The 12,535-nt window shown below is 48.9% G+C and overlaps 1 non-coding gene across 1 annotated transcript; it reads right to left on the bottom strand.

The window, feature by feature from the left end:
- Window positions 1–1,609: 1,609 nt before the first annotated feature.
- Window positions 1,610–1,734, bottom strand: LOC139685142 (U6atac minor spliceosomal RNA). The gene has a single exon (XR_011700049.1). It is a non-coding gene; the product is annotated as a U6atac minor spliceosomal RNA (small nuclear RNA).
- Between the last annotated feature and the right edge of the window lie 10,801 nt (window positions 1,735–12,535).

Genomic DNA, 12,535 nt, shown 5'->3' with positions numbered 1-12,535 from the left:
CAATTCCTGTCATCCCTTCTTGATGGGCTGGGGAGGGTCCAGAGCATTGGGGGCTCTCCTCTTCTGGGCACATTGGGCTGGCCCAGATGAGTAGCCTCTGCCTTGACCAGGAGTGGAGGGGCTGTGGCTGCTGCCCTGAGCAGGGTGACCTGTCACTGCTGCCTGCTCTGGCTCCTCCTGGGACTGGTCCAGCTCTGCAGGGACAGGCTCAGGTTGGAGGCAGCTGGAAGCCCCATGAGGGGCAGCCTCCAATGTAGCAGCTTCTTCCCCTACAGTGGGTTCTGTGGGGTGGCTGGCAGGGGGGCCCTCTGGGGGCCTGCTGGATGTGGACATGCTGGAGCTGGAGCTGGAGCTGGTGCTGGCTGATGGGCTGTCATTCTCAATCTCAGCAGTGTGGGAATGCAGCAGCCTTTGGGCCTCCTCACTGCACTGATCTGCAATAGCACTGATGAGGCCCTGGACCAGCAGGGCTGTGTGTTCCCCAAGGAAAACCAGCCTCAGGATCAAGACCTCTGCATCTGGACCATAGATGCAGAGGTAGGGCAGGATGCAGCTCTCTGAGGACTCTACCAGCCACCACTGGTCCCTGTATATTCCCTTCAGCCTCTGGTGCAGCCAGGGCCACACAGGGTCCAGGAGCTGCTGTTGTTGATGGAAAAGTCCTGCCCAGACATCAGGCAGGATGTCTCCCATGAACTCCAGCCCAGAAGAACCTTGCTCATCTGGGGACAGTGTCCCATGTGGGGAAGATGGAGGGGACACCACAGGGGGATGGGGGCTGCTCTCCTCCAGGTGGCCAGGAGCTCTCCCTGCTACGGGCTTCTGCTGACTCTTCAGGAGAAGCGATGGCCAGCTTTACATAGTCACATTCTCCATGCTCAGAAAACCTGACAGTCTCTATCGTTCTTCTGCGGAGTGGACATGATTGCTTTCTCTGTGCCCACCATAGGATGCAGCCCAGGCAGAACTGGTGACAACAGGGCAGCACAGAAGTGTCGGAGGAGACCCAGGGTTTATACACTGGCAAAAATACTACAAGAGATGGATAGACGAGGACACCGAAGTCCAGGAACCAGGCTCCCCGAATATGGAAGCTCTGCGAGAGATTTATAAGGACTCTAATGTTCACACCCTATATTGATGTTTCCCCAGTTTAAATGTTATACACCCCAATGTGTCTACCCTGGTTGTTTTTCCCTTGGTAGTTCCTTGTCCAAGTTCCCTCTTCCCACAAAACCCTCCGGGTCGCAGCCCCCTGTCCTGGCCCGACCCGGCCATGGGGGCGGTTGCCGGCGGGGCCGCCCACGTGGCGCTGCTGGAGCCCCTGCGGGGCTGTCCCCGCCTCGAAGTGCCTGAAGCCCTAGGGTGACTTTCCCCGCCCATCTCATTCTCCCATTGGTCCTTTTGCCGCTCCTCCCCTCCCTCCTTCCCTTCGTTTGCATGTACCCAATGAACTGTGTTACTCCGCCCCGTCTCCGCCCCTCTTCCCCGCCTACATCCGGGGAATTCCCATGCTCTCCTCAAAAGCCAGCGCGCGGCAATAAGCTTGGCTTTTCCTCGTGGAAAAAAAAAAAACCCAAAAAACAAAAAACAAACAAAAAAACCCCCCAAAACATGGTTAGATGCCACGAAGTAGGTGGCAGTGCCTTAACCGTATGTGTGTTGTATAGGCCACTAGGACCTCTTCCATCCTTATCAAGGGGAGTGCTAACCTTCTCTCCTTTCATCCTAGGGAGTCCTGCTTGTCGCTTTCCTAGCCTGGCTCCTGGAAGCGGAAACCTCTCCACCGTATCGGTGGGCTATTTACAATCCGCTGATACAGAAGCCATGTCCTTCTTAGTGTCCTGGCAAATAGGGCAGGTGCTGTCTTTCTTTGTGGCCATTTTTTTCTCAAGCCAGGCTGGCCAAGGTTCTCCTAGTGTCCAAGTATAAACAACAATTTGCCATTCAGTAATGTCACTCTCCACCCTTCAGTGATGTTACAGTTAAGCCACAGTACCACAATGATTCCCATTACTCTTCTCTGTGATTTCCTCACTACCAACACACTGGGTATCCCCAGTACTTGTGTAGGACCCAGGAGTACTTCTTCAGCCTAGCAGGCACATGATGTCAGAAGAAAATAGAAATACTGGCTCATTTTTTGAACTTCTGCATTTCTGTGTTGTCTCCCAGCTAGCTTTGTCACACACCTATGGCTCTGTGTCTTGTCTCCACTCCTGATGCCTTGCCAAGATTTCCTGTGAGGGCCAGAGTGGTGGCACCAGTCAGCATGGACTGACTGCAGATGGATGACCCTTCTTCCCTCACTACTTTTCCCTGGGCTATGCCAGGGAGTGGTCAGTAGCCAGCTCTGGGTGAGAACCTCTCCCCTGTGGCTCATTTCCCTGCTGGCAGGTAGCAACAGAAAGAGATGCTTAGCTCCAGCCCATCCACTGCCACTGGCACTCACCCACAGTGCCAGGTCTCTCTCCACTTACCATGTCTCCATGTTTCTGGAAGCACTGTATTAGTGCTTCTCAAAAGCATCAGCAATGGGGCTTGCCTCCACACCTGCAGGGAGGAACTGGAGTTGCTGTCTCTCCAGAGCAGGGTGGAAGGGCCATTGGCATTCTGCTTACCACTCTGGAGAGGCCAGGATCTATCACCACTTGGGCTGTGCTGTCCCATCATTGCTTTCTGCCTCTGGTTACTGTCATCACTGAGAGGCATTAGCCCAAGCAGCAGTGGCCACGTTGCTCTGCTGCCCATCAAAATCTCACTAGGTGACAGCCCATGTTCTCTATTCATAGGGCTTCTTGTCTGCCTTGCTGGGAGGGGCCACTGCATCCAGGCATTCAGGCCAGTCTTTGCACAAGATTTTTCTCTTTTGGTTTTAAAGGCAGAGTTTATCCTCTCTGCAGTGTGCTGCTGGATTGAGAGTGATGGGCTAAAGGACAGTTGTTGCCTGTTTTCAGGGTTATGCAACTGTTCTACCTTGTTTGCCCAGTAACATTGGTCCCCCTGGTGCCATCTAGCAGTAGGGGGAGATCTAAACCCAGGAAGGAGTTCTCTTTACCATTTGTTCAGGCAGCATTTCTTTCACCAGCGTAATGACAAGGATGTCTCCAATGTGGGAACACTTCTGGAATGACAAGGACAAACACTAAATGACAGAATTTGAGTCCCTGAACAAAGCAAATCTGCAAATACACAAATGGTTCCCTCAGCCTTGGGTGCGCAGCTCGGCTTGTCTTCTCCTACTGCCTCTCATCACTTTGGTGAGAAGTTGTCCTCACCGGTGAGAAGTTGTCCTCACCACCTGAAGCCTGAAGAATCTGAATAGTGCTGTGCTGACACCTTCATTGCTGACCAAATGAAAGCTCCTTCCTAATCATTCAAGTCACAGAACTGTGGAAATAACAGTGGGTATGAATTACAGAACTCTTTAATTTATGTGGGGTGTTTAGAAAGAAAATAAATCAAATGTACTGTTCTTAGCTTTCCTTTTCCAGCCAGGAAGCATAAAGAAAGTATCTTTAGATAGCATGTTAATGGTGTAGGCATTGACTCAGTGACTTCATTAAAGACTCATATTGTTCTCATCCCATTCCAGAATAAACAGGCAGACGAGAGAACAGACAGATGAGAGAAAAATGGGTAAATAAAGACAATTTTGGGCAAACCCTTTAAAAAATGTGGAACAACCATCTCCTGTCACTGAGCTGTGGTTGTTCACCCTGTACCCATGTGAACCATTGTGCTTTCAAAGTCCACTCAACTGCAATGAACAGGGACCTGTAAATCCCTTCATCCAGGGTCCTGACAGAGTCCTATCTACCTTCCCAGGCTGTTGTAGGACTGCTTGTGGGAAGTGACCAAGTGACTGGCTGTCAGAAGCCTGGCTTTTGGGGAAGAGAGGTTTTTTAAGCAATGGGATAGTTTCTTTACATCTTCATTAGCATCTTCTCTGGCATGTCTTCTAGGAAGAATGCTTTGGGAACATCAAAGCATTCTGAACAACCTCACCTTCTTCAGCCCTAAACACCTATTTTCTGCCAGTGCAGCTGAGCAGGTGCTTTAGTTGGCAGTCAGTACAAAGTGAAATTTGTAAAGCAGACTCCTACTGCTTGGAAAATGACTGTTATCTCAGGTTCTGTGGCAGTGGAATGGGGTGGGGGTCGGTCTGAATGTTGTCTCAGCTCTTTCTCTGTACTGACCCTGTTCATTGCCAAGGCCAGCACTGAAACTGTAACCAGTCCTGTCCTGGATCATTCTTATTCTTCAGGACAGGATCTTTTAAGGATTCCTAGAAGGGTTCCGGCTCCTTAGGGAAAACATTAAAAACCATCCAAATATCTGCCTCTTTGGATCAGGGACTTGTCTGAGAATCCTTGAAGAAGAGGATCTTGACTGCTAGACCCTGGGTTGTCCCATCCAACCACCTGTTGTTTACAAGCAGGTTGGGATGCATTTGTCTAGGAAGATTTGCATTTCCATTAGGTCATTATTTACTGAGCCTTGTAACCCTTGGTTCTTACACTGGTCTGTATCAGGTTTACACCTCTGTAACACGAGGCTACTTCTTTTCAACTGTGTGTTTTTGTTTTTTTTCTGACTCTTACAAATTTGAAAATTCAATTTGTAGAGACCTTTGAATCAAAGAATCAGTTAGAAATAGTATTGGGTTGGCAAAGACCTCTAAGATCATCAAGTCTAAAATCACTGCCAAGCCCACCACTAAACCACAGCCTCAAGTGCCACATCTAGACATCTTTAAATCCCTTCAGAGATGGAGACTCTACCACTGCCCTGGGAAATCTGGGCAGGGCTTGAAAATCCTTTTGGCGAAGAAGTTTTCCTGGTTTTTCCTCTAGTGTTGGGAGAGCGCAACAGCACTGAGTGCCAAGGAAATATCCCAATAGGGACAGAAAGAATACCACTTGCATTACATGACACAAACATAGTCTTTGAATATCACTGGAAAAAGATATTTTTTGAAAAAGTATATGACATGTCAATCAAAACATTGGAGTTTGGTTCCTGTTACAGACTGTCATTTACAAGACACTAGAACAGACATGATAACAAGATATCTGAAACAGCATATTGAAGATGTTTTTGTCATAATTGCCTTTTTGAAAACACCTTTCTGAAGACTGTGATACTCAGATGTAAGAGTAATAGAAATCCAAAACCTGCCCTTAGTTATACTGTAAAACCCCAAGCAGTCAACAGAAGAGGGAAGCATGTCCTGGGAGTCCTGGACACTTTCTGGCAAAAAAAAATTAATATAAATTTTACTGGAAGTAGTGGTATGTGGGGACAAACCTGCTTTTTCTGCTACTTTTGGGAGGCTTTGCATCATATACCTGGCTGTACTCATATGGGAATGATAAGAATTTCCCTAAAGTGAGTATGAGTAGAAAAGGATGTGAGGATTTTTCTCTCTCTTAATTTTGTGGTAGGTGCTCATACTTGCTGAGATAAAACAAAATTAGAATTTCATCCCCTATTGCCATGTGCCATTTAAATTTTGATGTTTTGTGGTGTTGATTGTAGACATCTTGCTGTTTCTGTAGGAGCTCAGGAGAAATTAGATGTTTGTTAGAGAGCCTGGTGTTGTTACCAGCCTCAGAGCACCATAGCACTGAGTACTTTACAGTAAATGCTAACTGATAGCATCTGTAACTCATACCGTACCTGCTGACATCAGACAAACCAAAGACAATGAAGTGAGAATAGATGCAGAAATCTCCTGTGGTGCTGAGATTGGAGTTGCTTGGCCTGGTTACAGAGGTGTCTCGGTTTGAGGGGAAAAACCAAAATGTTTTACCCACAAGCAGGGGAGGGGCCTCCTCCACAATAATCACACCACTCTTTATCAAATTTAAGAAAAGGAATTTTAATACAAGAAGGATAACTGCTATATATATATATATATATATGTAAACAGACTAGTGCAACCCAATTCCCCAACAACATAAGAGAAAAAAAAACCAACAACAAAACCCAGCAGGTTTTCCTCCGGGAGAAAAGGTTATACTTAAGTGTCCTTGTCACAGCTCGGCTGGCTGCAGAGTGAGTTTCAGTCCCTCTCCAGCGAAACAGACGAGCAGTGGGCTTTCAGATGGACTCAGTCTCTTCCCCCTGTGTTCCCCGTCCAAGAAGCAGAAAGGTACGAGCAACCAGCAGCAAATCCAAGGCAGGCAGCAGCACGGCAGGAAAAGGTGGTCCGAAGTAGGCAGCGGCAAGACAGCCAGGGAAAAAACCCCAGCAGTAACCAGCAGGGCAGCCTGCCTCCTTGGAGTCCCCACTCCCCCCTTCCGCCGAGCCAAGACTGAGGAGAATATCCAAAAAAAAAAAAAACCCAAAAGAGACAAACCTGCCCGCACCCCAGCGATCACAGTTAACTGCTTCTTTTGTTAACCGCTGGCCTGGGCAGTTAAGTGGCAGGGGAGAGAATTTACATAATAATCCCAAACTACAACATTATCCACCCCTAAATTCTCTTCCATGCCGATACTCTACATTAAACTTAAATTTTCTTTCAAATAATTAAGTGTTTACAAATACAGTAATATGAGTCGTTTACCCAGAGATAAGTTCCCCTTGAGGTATACATCGTATCTCTCCATCTTCCTGCATCACCCACCAGGTGGAACCAGATCCTTGAGCAAAGACAACCCCACGAATGGGTTTGCCTTTGCCTGAGGCAGGGTTGATCCAGACTGTTTTCCCTAGCATACCTCTCAGGTGTATTACAGGGACTTTGTCTCCATCTACAGTGTGAAGGGGTTCTGATTGGGCAGGGCCGGCTCGATTGACAGAGCCTCTAGTGTTGACTAGCCATGTAGCCTTTGCTAAGTGTTGATCCCAGTGTTTGAAAGTCCCTCCACCCAACGCCTTCAAAGTGGTTTTCAACAGTCCATTACACCGCTCAACTTTCCCGGCAGCTGGTGCATGGTAGGGGATATGATACACCCACTCAATGCCATGTTCTCTCGCCCAGGTAGCAACTAAGCTGTTTTTGAAATGAGTTCCATTATCTGACTCAATTCGTTCTGGGGTGCCATGTCGCCACAGCACTTGTTTTTCCAGGCCTAGGATGGTGTTCCGAGCAGTGGCGTGAGGCACTGGGTGTGTCTCCAGCCACCCTGTGGTTGCTTCCACCATGGTGAGCACATAGCGCTTGCCTTGGCGGGTCTGTGGCAGTGTGATGTAGTCAACCTGCCAGGCCTCCCCGTACTTATACTTATCCCAGCGTCCACCATACCACAGGGGCTTCACTCTCTTAGCCTGCTTAATGGCAGCACATGTCTCGCAGTCGTGAATAACCTGAGAGATAATGTCCATGGTTAAATCCACCCCTCGGTCTCGTGCCCATTTATAAGTGGCATCTCTGCCCTGATGGCCCGAGGCATCGTGGGCCCATCGAGCCAAGAACAGCTCTCCCTTGTGCTGCCAGTCCAGATCTGTCTGTGATACTTTCACTTGCGCAGCTCGGTCTGCCTGTTGGTTGTTGAGATGTTCCTCATTGGCCCGATTTTTGGGCACGTGTGCGTCTACGTGGCGGACTCTCACAATCAGCTTCTCTACTCAGGTGGCAATATCTTGCCATATATCGGCAGCCCAGATGGGTTTCCCTCTGCGTTTCCAATTGGTTTTCTTCCATCGGTCTAACCATCCCCAGAGAGCATTGGCCACCATCCATGAGTCGGTGTAGAGGTAAAGCTTTGGCCATTTCTCTCGTTCAGCAATGTCCAGGGCCAACTGCACGGCTTTAAGCTCTGCAAACTGACTCGACCCACCTTCTCCTTCAGTAGCTTCTGCAACTTGTCGTGTGGGACTCCATACAGCTGCTTTCCATTTGCGATTAGTCCCTACAATGCGACAGGAGCCATCGGTGAAGAGGGCATAGCGTATTTCCTCTTTTGGCAATTGATTGTATGGTGGAGCTTCTTCCGCACGTGTCACCTGCTCTTCCTCTTCATCTGCTAGACCAAAATTTTCACCTTCAGGCCAGTTTGTGATGATTTCCAGGATCCCAGGGCGATTTGATTTTCCTATACGGGCGCGCTGCGTAATCAGGGCAATCCACTTGCTCCAGGTAGCATCAGTGGCGTGATGTGTAGAGGCAGCCTGTCCTGACAACATCCACTTCAGCACTGGTAGTCGAGGTGCCAGAAACAGCTGTGCTTCTGTGCCAATCACCTCTGAGGCGGCTTGAACTCCTTCATAGGCGGCTAGGATCTCTTTCTCTGTGGGGGTATAGTTGGCTTCAGATCATCTGTAGCCTCGGCTCCAGAATCCAAGTGGTCGGCCTCGAGTCTCACCAGGCACCTTCTGCCAAAGGCTCCAAGACAGGCCATTATTCCCGGCAGCGGAGTAGAGCATGTTCTGTATGTCTGGTCCTGTCCTGACTGGTCCAAGGGCTACAGCCTGAGCAATCTCATGCTTAATCTGGTCAAAGGCTTGTTGCTGCTCAGGGCCCCAGTGGAAATCATTCTTCTTACGGGTTACCAAGTAGAGAGGGCTTACGATCTGACTGTATGCTGGGATATGCATCCTCCAGAACCCTATGGCACCCAGGAAGGCTTGTGTTTCCTTTTTGCTGGTGGGTGGAGACATTGCTGTGATCTTATTGATGACTTCTGTTGGAATCTGACGGCGTCCATCCTGCCACTTCACTCCCAGGAACTGGATCTCTTGGGCTGGTCCCTTAACCTTACTCCGTTTGATGGCAAAGCCAGCTCCCAAAAGGATCTGGATGATTTTCTCTCCTTTCTGAAAAACCTCTTCTGCTGTGTCCCCCCACACAATGATGTCATCAATGTATTGCAGGTGTTCTGGAGCCTCACCCTTCTCCAGTGCAGTCTGGATCAGTCCATGACAGATGGTGGGACTGTGTTTCCACCCCTGGGGTAGTCGGTTCCAGGTGTACTGCACGCCCCTCCAGGTAAAAGCAAACTGTGGCCTGCACTCTGGTGCCAGAGGAATGGAGAAGAACGCATTAGCAATGTCAATAGTGGCATACCACTTTGCTGCCCTGGACTCCAGTTCATACTGGAGCTCCAGCATGTCCGGCACAGCGGCACTCAGCGGTGGGGTAACTTCATTCAAGCCACGATAGTCCACAGTCAATCTCCATTCTCCATCAGACTTATGCACAGGCCAGATGGGGCTGTTGAAGGGTGAGTGGGTTTTGCTGACCACCCCTTGGCTCTCCAGTTCACGGATCATCTTATGGATGGGGATCACAGCATCACGGTTCGTTCGGTATTGCCGACGGTGCACTGTCGTGGTGGCAATTGGCACTTGCTGTTCCTCAACTTTCAACAGTCCAACAGCAGAAGGACTTTCTGAGAGACCTGGCAATGAGTTCAATTGTTCAATCCCTTCTGTCTGTACAGTGGCTATTCCAAAAGCCCATCTATGCCCCTTTGGGTCCTTAAAATATCCATTCCTGAGGTAGTCAATGCCCAGGATACATGGGGCGGCTGGACCAGTCACAATGGGGTGTTTCTGCCAATCTCTCCCTGTCAAGCTCACTTCAGCTTCTAGCACAGTCAACTCTTGAGATCCCCCTGTCACCCCAGAAATAGAAATAGTTTCTGAGCCCACATGTCCTGATGGCATTAATGTGCATTGAGCGCCAGTATCAACCAAAGCCTTATACTTTTGTGGGTCTGATGTACCAGGCCATCGAATCCACACAGTCCAATAGACACGGTTGTCCCGTGCCTCTACCTGGCTAGAGGCAGGGCCCCTCTAACACTGATCCTGGTCATAGCGGTCAGAACTTTTTCTCGATGAGTACACCTGGGAGGTGCCCTCCTGTGGGTCAGATTCTTGCCCGTGGGAAACTGGGACTGCACTTACTCTCACTGACCTTCTTCCATTCTCCTTCAGTTCTTGTACTCGGGCTGCAAGGGCACGGGTGGGTTTCCCATCCCACCGTCCCATGTCTTCTCCATGTTTGGCCAGGAAGTACCACATCTTAGTTCGTGAGGTCTGTCCACTTCCTCTGGCTGGGGGGCGTCTGGCTCTGACTTCAGAGGTTCTCATTCGCACTGGTGCCACTTGGAGACTTTCCCTAATTTCCTCTCTGATCGCTTTTACCTCTGCAGGCAGCGTCTTGAGACTCTCAACCAATGTCTCTACAGCAGAAATACGGGCCTGCATTGGGCTGTGGGTCATGCTTTCATATATCCGGAGCTTATTTGCTACTGCGCCCACTGTTTCATGGTTCTCTTCCCTATACATGGATGCCAGGAAATCGGTGTATTCAGCTGGCCCCGAGCGTGAAAGGTCCCACCACATATGTGGTGTGCATCTGACCTTGTCAGGGTCATTATTGGCTTGCCCACCTCTTCCAAAAAGCACGTCCATCATTGCCATCTCCCTCAGACGTAAAATTCCTTCTTCCATCGTCTTCCAAGTCTTCCTAATATGATGTTCCTGCAGGATTTCTCTATAAACAAACTTCTCTCTTACACTCGTTAGAAGTCGTGCCCAGAGTGAAAGGGGCTTTGATTCCCTCACGAACACCTGTTCAATAGCCACGTCCTGGGCCAGAGCCCCCAAAAACCTGGCTTCAGCACCATCCAGTTGTAAGGTTTCACCCATAAGGTCCCAAACTCGGATCAACCAAGTCAGGATGGGCTCACCCGGGTGTCGAGCAATGTCTTTCCGCAAACTACGGAGATTATCAAATGACAATGACTCAGTGATGATCTCAGGCTCTGGGTCTGCTTGCTGTGGAGGTGCAGCAGCCCCCTCATCGTCCACTGGATGGTCTAATTTGGTCTTATATTTCCTTTTCTGGATAGGGGCAACTTCCATAGGCTTGGCCTGTCCTCCTGGTTTAGCCTCATCCTTTTCTCCCTTCACTGTGGCATCAGGGGTTTTATTCTCTCGCTTTTCCCCCTTCACTGGGCTAGGTTTCTGAATGCATTCTGGAAAAACCCTGGCCCTACCTTCAAACATTCTGTAAGCTGCAGGGATACAACCCTGCAGAAAAACCGTAAAGAGCAAGATATCTCTGGCATCCAGGGAGAATTTAAACATCTCAAAAGCTGTTGTAGCAGACTTGAATGGGGAATGGACAAAGGGTTGGGAGAAGAGATTCCCCTTTGTTCCTTCCCAAGGGTCCGTACTATTATCACTGAATCCCCAGAGGTAGCAGCTTAGGTTGCGGCAGGAAAACAGCCTGGAGAGCACCACCCACATGACATCCAAAGGCATCGAATTCATGGCACCATAAATCCAGAGTAAGAACTCAATAATAATTGCGGCTATTTGAGTTTTGCTCATTGATTTGTTGATAAGACTTAAACCTGCCGCTCCTTTTGGCATGAATTTGTACCAACAAAAAGCCAATATATTATACAGGATGGTCCTGATGAACCCTAAGCTCAAGACCCACATGGTGCCACAAAATAGCAGTTATCCTTCTTTGTTTACAAGCCCCACACGTTGGGCGCCAAGAAATGTCTCGGTTTGAGGGGAAAAACCAAAATGTTTTACCCACAAGCAGGGGAGGGGCCTCCTCCACAATAATCACACCACTCTTTATCAAATTTAAGAAAAGGAATTTTAATACAAGAAGGATAACTGCTATATATATATATATATATATATGTAAACAGACTAGTGCAACCCACTTCCCCAACACCATAAGAGAAAAAAAAACCAACAACAAAACCCAGCAGGTTTTCCTCCGGGAGAAAAGGTTATACTTAAGTGTCCTTGTCACAGCTCGGCTGGCTGCAGAGTGAGTTTCAGTCCCTCTCCAGCGAAACAGACGAGCAGTGGGCTTTCAGATGGACTCAGTCTCTTCCCCCTGTGTTCCCCGTCCAAGAAGCAGAAAGGTACGAGCAACCAGCAGCAAATCCAAGGCAGGCAGCAGCACGGCAGGAAAAGGTGGTCCGAAGTAGGCAGCGGCAAGACAGCCAGGGAAAAAACCCCAGCAGTAACCAGCAGGGCAGCCTGCCTCCTTGGAGTCCCCACTCCCCCCTTCCGCCGAGCCAAGACTGAGGAGAATATCCAAAAAAAAAAAAAACCCAAAAGAGACAAACCTGCCCGCACCCCAGCGATCACAGTTAACTGCTTCTTTTGTTAACCGCTGGCCTGGGCAGTTAAGTGGCAGGGGAGAGAATTTACATAATAATCCCAAACTACAACAAGAGGATAAGTGGATTATACTTTCTCAGGAAGCCTCTACCTTGCATGAGATCCCCTATCTCATTAGAGGACCTGTAAGCAAAAAATGCAGCTGTTCTGCTGTTTAAAGGAAATAGGTAACTATGAAAGGAAAAGGCATGCTGGTTAAACTTTCCAGACTCAGCTATTACAGAATGTCACACACATCTTACACGACTTCTACAGTAGAGCAAGTGTCAGCTCCTGGTGGCACATATGCTCTTTTCCCACTGCCAATGGCTGCATCACCACACTGTTTCTCTCCTCTTCCTCTGGGGCCAGTCATTTTCCTGCAGAAAGCTAGGAGAGACTAACTGCTCATCTCCTGGGGCTTTACATTCATCTAGCCAAA

The sequence above is a fragment of the Pithys albifrons genome, chromosome Z (assembly GCF_047495875.1).
Source record: "Pithys albifrons albifrons isolate INPA30051 chromosome Z, PitAlb_v1, whole genome shotgun sequence".
Classification (NCBI taxonomy): domain Eukaryota; kingdom Metazoa; phylum Chordata; class Aves; order Passeriformes; family Thamnophilidae; genus Pithys; species Pithys albifrons.
The sequence above is the reverse complement of the archived record's forward strand: the minus strand, read 5'-3'. Positions and strand labels throughout refer to the sequence as shown.